General features: G+C 47.2%; 1 protein-coding gene across 4 annotated transcripts in view; it reads left to right on the top strand.

Moving 5' to 3' along the window:
* Window positions 1-6344: 6344 nt before the first annotated feature.
* Window positions 6345-9263, top strand: part of GATAD2A (GATA zinc finger domain containing 2A) — a 120874-nt gene continuing 117955 nt past the window's right edge. For 2 of the 4 annotated variants that reach the window (XM_075902814.1, XM_075902809.1), the window contains exon 1: window positions 6345-6502. The gene's annotated coding sequence lies outside the window, so the exon portion shown is untranslated. The remainder of the gene's footprint in view (window positions 6503-9263) is intronic. The other 2 variants (XM_075902815.1, XM_075902810.1) reach the window with 1 other exon arrangement.

Genomic DNA, 9263 nt, shown 5'->3' with positions numbered 1-9263 from the left:
ATAAGATGTTGCTGACTTTGGGACAAAACTCTCTTCCGCAAGAGCTGTGCCCCATCAGAACACTAGTCTTAGGTGCAACACGTCAACATGGCAGCATGCAGGGCGTAAGAGCACTACCCACCTGAACCGGGCGTATTCGGACACAGTAATGAAAATACCGGGCCTACTCTTTTGGCATTAAATGGGTAATGCCTAGGCTAATGGGGGGGGGGGGGTCTCCTGACGTAGAAACATCTTTGTATGTGGTAAGTGTGGACTGCCCAGTGGTTGTGGGCTCTCTCCTTTTACTCTCTACACTCATCTGAAGCAACAAGACTAAAAGAAGATAGAGGAAAACACAACCTGTGTCCCTTTTTTCATTAACAAGCTCATAAGCAGAGTCTCCTGAAATTTGAGGTCACTGAAATGCAAGTAATTTAGTTGAAAATAGGAAATGGAGGACTTGCCAGATAGCATCAGACTAATACGCCTTCTTGTCCTGTATCTGCTGGAGGTGCATTTCAGATGCTTGAGAGGTGGAAGAAACCCTACAGAAGGCAGTGATAGCATAACACTTCTCCCTCCTGTCCCACCACAAAAGTTTCCTTCTGACCCCCCATTACTTGTTGGCTAATGGCCTGGAGCACCAAGTATTAATATCCCTTTCAAAGCTCTTGGAGACAAGATTGTATTTTGTCCAGTCTGTTAAGAGGTGTGGTTCCTGGCATGAAACTGTTTGGAAACCCCTGACCTAGATATAAAGAAGAAGGGTGTGTGGGGAAAGGGGGAGAGGTCATTATGTAATACTGAGGTGGTAGTCTGACCTATCACAAATGATCTTGTTTCATCTTGCAGTCCACCCACAACCAGTAGGTGTTGCTATGGGCTCTAGATCCAGAAGAACAAATGCATCTTTCAGGGTTATAATAGTGCCAGCCTTGCCAGTAGAGTAGATGATTACCAGTTTTTATTGCTTCCTGAGCACCAAAGTAACTAAAGAATATGATTCAGCGTTTATAACCAGACCCTTAAATGCTATGGAGCTCTATCAGGATATTAATGGAGGTCCATAATATATCAGTGATAATGCCAAGAAGAACCAGAGCACTGAACTGTGGTATGTACCACTCTACATCAACCCTGAGTGTATAGACAATAGGGATGCCTGAAAAGTAATTACATCCCAGGACACACTCATTTTCTTTTTAAAACTTTTTTTTCTTCTATTGTACCCAGAGAAAGTTTGTAAGTGGCACTTTCTGTGTACACAAGACTGATCATGGATAATCTGTAAGCACTGTAATGGAAGGTGCTAAATACATTTACAAGGGGAAAAGGACAGTTCTCTATGGCTGCTTCTATACTATAGCCTTCTTGCGGAAAAGCATATGCAAATGAAGTGTGGCATGGAATATTGCTGTGCTTCATTTGCATAAGTAATGAGCAGCTGTTTTTGCACAAGAGGATTTTGCACAAAAATGAGCAGAGTCCATGGCTCCTTTTTGCGCAAAACCCCCCTCTTGCGCAAGAGCCATTCTTCCTCAAAAAATGAGTATAGACATAGCCTATGTGTGGGACTGCAATATATGCTTCTAAGTGGATATATTTTGCTATTGGCAAAGAAGGCCATTTCTAAATGAGGCTATATTTCATCCGCTATCACTGCAAATTATTAAATCATAACATATGCTTGGTTTGGTGCCTCTTTGCTTTGGAGATTTACTGCTGAAGGTTAGTAAGAATACTTTGCTCTTGTCATTTTTCATTAATAGATCTCAAAGCACTATACAGACAAGGCAAATCTCATTTTCTCTATTTTACAGATGGAGAAACTGAGGCACAGAGCTTAAGTGACTTGTGTTCTGTTCCCATCTCTGCAAGTATTTTGACTCCTCAACCTTTACAGACTACTTAAATAATTTCAGGAGTCTGATTTTCTTGCTTGCCCCAGCTTTTACCTCACTTACAAACCACTTGTTTACAAAATCAGACATAGAAATTAAAAAGCATCAAAGCCACACTATTACTGAAAAATTTCTAATTCTCTTACTTTACAAAACAGATCTTGGAATAAAATATTGTACCTACAGTTCAGTATGTAAAGCAGTATAAACACTGTATGAAATTTTAGTTTGTACTGATTTCTAATGCTTTTATGTAGCCTGTTGTAAAACTAGGCAAATACCTAGATGAGTTGATGTCCCCCTTTTAAGACTTCTGTGTACCCCTGGATGATAAGATCCATGGCTCTACAGATCCTGTCAGTGTGGGGAATTTAAGGAACACAAAGTGCAGCTGTTTCTGAAGATAAGCTACTATATTGTTTTCCAAATGTGTAAAACTGAGTCACTCAGATTGAGATTGGCCCTAAATAACAATGAAAATCAATATCAGAGGTGGGAAATGAGATCAGGAATCCAGATCCTCCTGTTCTCACCACAGGATACGCTTTTTGTGGGGCTGTTCTCTGTAGCATGTTTAGATGCTTGAGTGCATATTTTCACGCAAAATCCTTTTCACTGAATTGGTCAGCAGTTTACCTGGACTTCCTGCAGTTGTTAAGTGGCACACTTTAATGCAGTTGTATCCTCTACCCATGTGACCAAGAAAGAAAATTCCATGAGTTTGCTCGTTTTCCCTTTTGTGTGACGTAGCCAGCATTCGCTTTGTCATGACCTTTTTAGATCAGAGTATATTTATCCAACAGGGTCCTTTTCCGCAAAAGCACATCTCTTGTGCAAAAGCACATGGCAGCGTGGATGTGCTCTTGCGTAAGACCTTTTGCACAAGAATTCTTATGCAAAACAGTTCTTGCACAAGAAGCCTGCAGTGTAGACGTAGCCTTAGAGGTGAGGACCCATTTGAGTCAATCAGTATGCCCTGGTTATGATCCTGAGTGAATAGCAGGATGGTGGTTTTGCCACAATGATTAAGAAAGGAGTAACAGAGAGGGCTGCAGAGAAGGTGATATTAAGAGCAGTTTTAGTTTTGAGCTGAGGGCTAGACATCCATGAGATGTCAGACACCAGCCAAGATTTTTGTTTGGGCAAAGGAGTTAAGTCTGGAATAAAGAGCTAGAGTAATCAGCATAGAGATGGTAGTTGAATTTGGGTTTGTGGATCAGATTGCCTAGCAAAAAGGTGTAGAAGAAAAAGGAACCTAGGACAGAGCCTTGAAAACCTCCCACAGAAAGTTGAAGAGGAGGGGAAGATAAGGAAGATGCTTCAGACAAGATGCTGAAGGATTAGAGATGTAGGAGAACCGGGAGTAGAGTCACTGAAACCAAGAGAGGATAAGATTCTGAGAAGAAAATTACAGCAACGTTTCCTTTCATTCATGTTCTTAAAACATTTCAAATACTGTTGTTCAGCAATTTAAAACCTGATGCTCTTGCCACAAAATCACTGAACTTTCAGTTGTACTTCACTGTAACATAGCAAACAGTCTCATAAGAACAGTTAAACTGGGTTAAAGCAAAAATCCATCTAGCCCAATATCCTATCTTCCAACAGCTTCCAATGCCACATGCCTCAGAGGGAAGGAATGGAACAGGTAATTATGTGATCCATCTTCTGTTGCCCATTCCTACCTTTTGGCAAACAGAGGCTAGCATCCACTAACGAATACCTGGGCCCTAGAGGACTATGTCTCTTTCAGGAACAGTTCAATACTGGAGACTAACTAGAATCAGTACCAAATAAAACACAGACGCTTAAAAGCAAAACTAATACCGGTCAGATAACAGCATCTTCGAGTCAACTTGCTCTTTTGAAATAATATTTCAATGCTGGGGCTATACTAACTGGAGTTCTCATACTGTTGTAAAATTGATTCTATTCACTACTTTGCCAAGTCTGTCAGAACTCATTTTTCAGCTTAACATTGCTGTCTATTATACATAGGTTCTTATACTGCCCTCAACTCTGTAGTATTCAAGTGCCATCCACTAACACACAAGCAACATGACTAACATCAGTCAGATAAAATTAAAAAACAACAAATGGTCTGGTAGCACTTTATAGACTAACAAAACATGTAGACGATTTGTTCTTGCATCCTCTTTCTGGAGGGAACAACTGTGCACAGTAGAATGTTTATTTTGTTTTGGGAAGGTTTGTCGGTTTTTTACATGTATGTGCTGTTCTTTGTTTATGTTGAAGACAGGTCAGAGAAATGTGCCCTGCAGTCGGAGAAGCTGGTGACGTTTATGATGATCTTCAGACTAAGCCTTGGTGTGAATGGTTGGAAACCATGATCTTTGTGTGGTACTGACACCCAAGGAAGAGCCAACTCTACCTCCTGATACTCAGTGTGGCTAAGGAAGCATACTGGCAGTCACTGGGGACTTAGAGAAATAGTAACTTAAGGTGGAGTCTATATAGAAGAATTGCTAGAAACCCTGTCATGGGCAAGAGTCCAAATGCTGATCTAGTTCTGTTTTCACTTATTAAACCTTCCCCCATGGGAAACTGAGGCCCAGCAACATAAAGTCATTTGACTTTGGTCACACAACCAAACCATAGCCGACAAGAATCTGTTTAAGTTACTATTTCTCTAAGTCCCCGGTGACTGCCAGATCACGGATGGGGGTATTGTGGCAGATGGGCAGCAGGGACAGCGCAGGGATATACACTGAGCCTGCTGGTCCATGCAGTCTGGTTTGTCTCCATTCCAGCCATTGAATGGATTCATCTCATATACATTTTAAGAGGAAGCAGCCCATCTTAATGCAGGGGAGATGGGGCTGGGATGCCAGGCAGGAGCTGGTCCATGAGGGTAGCCAGTTTGAAACAGAGGCAGCAGGGTGGGGTGGCAGCAGCCCCTGTCCAGGGTGGGGGTCTGAGATCCGGACCCGACTGAGCCAGGCTGCCTGTCCGCCTGGTTCCTAATACACTTTAAATGCAGAGTCGAAGCGGGGGTAGGTCCCAGACCCGCCACAAGTCAGGACTGAGCCGGCCTGCTTTAAAAAAAAAAAAAAAGAAAGGTGCTGTCTGGGGAGGAAATGCGCGTAGTCCAAAGCATTAATGGAGTTTGTTTATCGGGTTAATTGACTGTATTATTACATCCCCACCACTTAGCCACCCTGTGCTGCACCCACCCCCACTCACTAGCCAGCAAACTTCCCCCCATTCCACATCCTCCCTGCCCCCTCTGGCCAGCCCCCCAGCTTGGGCTGCACCTTCCCCCACTGACCAGCCACCACTCTGTGCCCCACCCCCACCTACTGTGTGCCCTGCCCCCCACCAACTAGCCACCCACTCTGTGCCCTGCCCCCCACCAACCAGCCACCCACTCTGTGCCCCACCCCCACCTACTGTGTGCCCTGCCCCCCACCAACCAGCCACCCACTCTGTGCCCCACCCCCACCTACTGTGTGCCCTGCCCCCCACCAACTAGCCACCCACTCTGTGCCCCGCCCCCACCTACTGTGTGCCCTGCCCCCCACCAACTAGCCACCCACTCTGTGCCCCGCCCCCACCTACTGTGTGCCCTGCCCCCCACCAACTAGCCACCCACTCTGTGCCCCGCCCCCACCTACTGTGTGCCCTGCCCCCCACCAACTAGCCACCCACTCTGTGCCCCGCCCCCACCTACTGTGTGCCCTGCCCCCCACCAACTAGCCACCCACTCTGTGCCCCGCCCCCACCTACTGTGTGCCCTGCCCCCCACCAACTAGCCACCCACTCTGTGCCCCGCCCCCACCTACTGTGTGCCCCACCCCCACCAGCCAGCCACCCACTCTGTGCCCCGCCCCCACCTACTGTGTGCCCTGCCCCCCACCAACCAGCCACCCACTCTGTGCCCTGCCTCCCACCAACTAGCCACCCACTCTGTGCCCCGCCCCCACCTACTGTGTGCCCTGCCCCCCACCAGCCAGCCACCCCCACCGATCTGGCTCCCGCCCCAAGACCTCCCCTTCCCCGCTCCTACGGCGCCGAGCTCCGCGCTCACTCTGAGGCCACGGCCTGCGAGCCTCCTCACCGCGCCTTTTAAAACGAAGCCCCCCCCCCAATTTTGAGCCGCCATCCGCTTCCGGGTTTGCCCATTGGTTGCTTTGACGGTCGCTCAGCGCTTCGCGAGAGGCCGGGCTTCTCTTTTTTCCGCCTTAGACACGCCCCCTCCCGGGCTGATTGGTTGGCGGGGTGACAATCCTGCCGCTTTATTGGCTGTCGTCGCTGTCAATGTTTTTTTTCCCAGGGAGAGACGGAGGGGCAGGCTGTCAAATCTGCCTAGCAACTGGTGTGGGCGGGAAAAAAAAAAAAAAAAAAAAAAGAAGCGTCCCGAGGTGGTGACGGTTGGTGGCGCGCGCGCCACCCTGGGAGTCCCGCGCCGCCGGTGGCGCGCGGCGCGGGGGGAGGGAACCCGGCGCGAGGCGGGTCTCCCTGCGCGCGCAGGCCCCCTCCTTCTCCTCCCTCCTCCTGTCAGTGGCCACCTGAGGGAGCCGCCTCCCCTCCCCCCACGGCCCCAGTCCGGCCCGGGCCCCGCTGAGGAGGAGGAGGCGGCTCTGAGGGGGCTGAGGAGAGTGAGTGGCATCCCCCGCCCCCAGCAACCTGTGGGGCCCGGGGCGAGGGCGCGGCAGGGAAGGGGGGGGGGCTGGGCTGAGGAAAAAGGGGGGGCACCGGGGCTGAGGAAAAGGGAGCGTTGGCAGGGAGGGGCTGGGTGGCCGGGAGACGGGGTGGGGGGGGCAGCGATGGGGGAGGGGTGCCCCCGGCTGCGGGGACGGCCCTGAGGGAAGGGGGGCAAAGGGAAGGGGGGGCACTGAGGCGAGTGGGGAAGGGGGGGGTGACGCCGCGGAAGTGGGGGGGGGGGCAAGGCCTGAGCAAAGGGACGCGCGGCGGCGGGGTGGGGGTGGGGCAGGCCTCAGGAAGGGCTGTGCTGAGGGAACCAGGAAGAGCTGGGGCGAACGGGTGGGGGCGGGGAAAGGCCCCCGAGGAGGCCAATTGCGGGGGTGGGGTCGGGGCTCAGGGCGGGGGGGGGGGGGCTGGGAGAAGGGCGGAGGGAATGCTGGGAAGCTTGGCCTAGGGAAGCTCCAGGAATGGGCAGAGACTGAGGCATCTGAAAGGAGACCAGCGCTCAGGAAGTACCAGGGACGTGGGCACCTAGAGGCTGGCAGGGAGGGGGCATCCTGGGACTTGCCTCGGGGACACAGCCAGATCTGGGGTGCCTGGTGTCGTGCCAGGGATCGGCAGCTTGGGCAGAACTTTGGGGCAAGGATGTGGCTTGGGAGAGGGTCAGCAGCAAAATGAGACTGGGGAGGGAGCCGTGCCAGAAAGGGGAGACTTATATGGGGAGATTTAGGGTGGAATGGTGAAAATAGAGGGTACTTTTCAGGGTAACAAACACACAAGACACTGGCACAGGCTTGTGTGGTATGTTCTGTGCCACAAGGAAAAAAGTGAGATTTGGGGGAAAGGGGCCTGGCATGGACAGACAAGCGTTTTATTTTTTTCATGGGTGGGCCACTTGAAGAAAGTACCTGCAAAATATTGGTTGTGTGTAGAGGAGTGCCAGATGGGATGAGCTCATGATGGGGCTTAAGAGGGATGTCTTTTGGTAGGGCTGGTGCCAAAGATGGGTAACTGCATTTACTTAGGTATGTAACTTTCCACGTTCCCAGGTGCAGAAGTTACATGTGGAAGTCAGTGACAAATGAGTTAATTTTCCCCCTTTAATCTGACCTCTTTTATTCCTTTGCCACTATAAATATTTTTTTTTTTCTTTCTGCTGGTGTGTATCTCTGTAATACCTTTGAGGGTAACAAGTATGTGTACAAGAAAAATGCTATACAAAATAAACTTATGTTGTGTCTGTGGTCTACCACCTTCTCCTCACCATCCAGATATGGTTAGGGGTATATTTGTAGATTGCTTCTTAAAAACATCAATTTTCTTTCTTGTCTTCCCCTCCCTTCCCCCCGCCCTGTCTTTGTGTCATAACATTGCTCCCCAGAATAGTGTTGTAGGTAAAGTTAGTGAGGACAAAATGGAGCTTAGTTAAGTGGCAACTCAGAAAGGAGTGGAAAAGTTGTGCTCAGATGAAACAATGTTGGGGTTAAACTGGGAGCTGTCAACTCAGCATATTGTGTGTCAACTTTATAACAAGTAATTTTTGGTCCATATAAGCCTTCTATACTTACTTAGATGTACATCTTTTTTATGGTGCATATTGTAGCAGGTGCCAGAGTTAAAAGAATATGTTCAACTTGAATATTTGAAAAGGACTAGGTCTGTTTTCGGAGTGAGCATTGTTTAAATGTATGTCCTGAATTTTAAATAAAAAACGTTAAGGAAAAAAGTATAGTTTTTCTAATCCCCAGTTATATTTATTTAGGTTTCCACAGCTTATATAGTTAGAAAATGAGAAATTGTTTACAATGCTTTTGATTAATACTATTTATAATCAGAGTTCTTCCAAAGCACAAATTAAACCTAATTTTTTCCCACGTTTTTGTTAGTAATTTTTGTTGTTCTTTAGAACAGTGGGGGCCACGTTTTCAGAAAACAGCCACTTATTCCAGTTCAACAGTTTTGTTTTTTAAGGTTTAGTTTTAATTTCCATTTTAATCATTGTTCCCATACCATGATGAATTTTTGGAGAGGTTTGAGACAAGCTCTTATGGCATGCAAGTGTGAAAAATAACACACGTGATCCAAATAGTAGCTACTTAATCTACCTTATGCTAGAGTAGCTTTAATTTGTCACTTTCAGATGGGAAAACATTTCTGTCTGCCTCTGAAACTGAAACTAGTTTTAAATCAATCAAGTAACTCATATTTATGTATACATGTATTTCCCTTATTTCTAAAAAGCCACTTGAAAGATGTGAATTAGCTTTCATCTAGTATTGTCCTATTTTTGACACTACAAAGCCTAAACCTCTTAAACTACATTTACTGTATGTAAAAAAATATTAGTCTCTTTATTGCAACAAAAATTAAAGGGCCATGCTAGATTTTGGAATAACATGGACTATTTTGCTCTTCCTTCAGTAGAGCTAAGGTGCATGGGACTGAAGCTGTTGTTTTTTTTCCTGTATGGGTGACTTTACACTCTGATGCTTCTTGTACTTGAACTTTAAGAGTCATTTAAGTCTTTTTTAGAAGAAATGGGTTGTATGCTCTATCAGTTTTCCCAATGCAAGTAGGAAATTAATAGTAAGGATGGGAACATGTTAAATGGGTCTTAAGTCTAATGTTGATCAAACTTAAAGGTGCAAAGGGATTCTGACAATACTAATAAAATACTACCACAGTGTTGTGGAATCAGAAATCAGGTTTCTTGCT

Source organism: Pelodiscus sinensis, chromosome 19 (assembly GCF_049634645.1).
Source record: "Pelodiscus sinensis isolate JC-2024 chromosome 19, ASM4963464v1, whole genome shotgun sequence".
NCBI classification, from domain to species: domain Eukaryota; kingdom Metazoa; phylum Chordata; order Testudines; family Trionychidae; genus Pelodiscus; species Pelodiscus sinensis.
The sequence above is the reverse complement of the archived record's forward strand: the minus strand, read 5'-3'. Positions and strand labels throughout refer to the sequence as shown.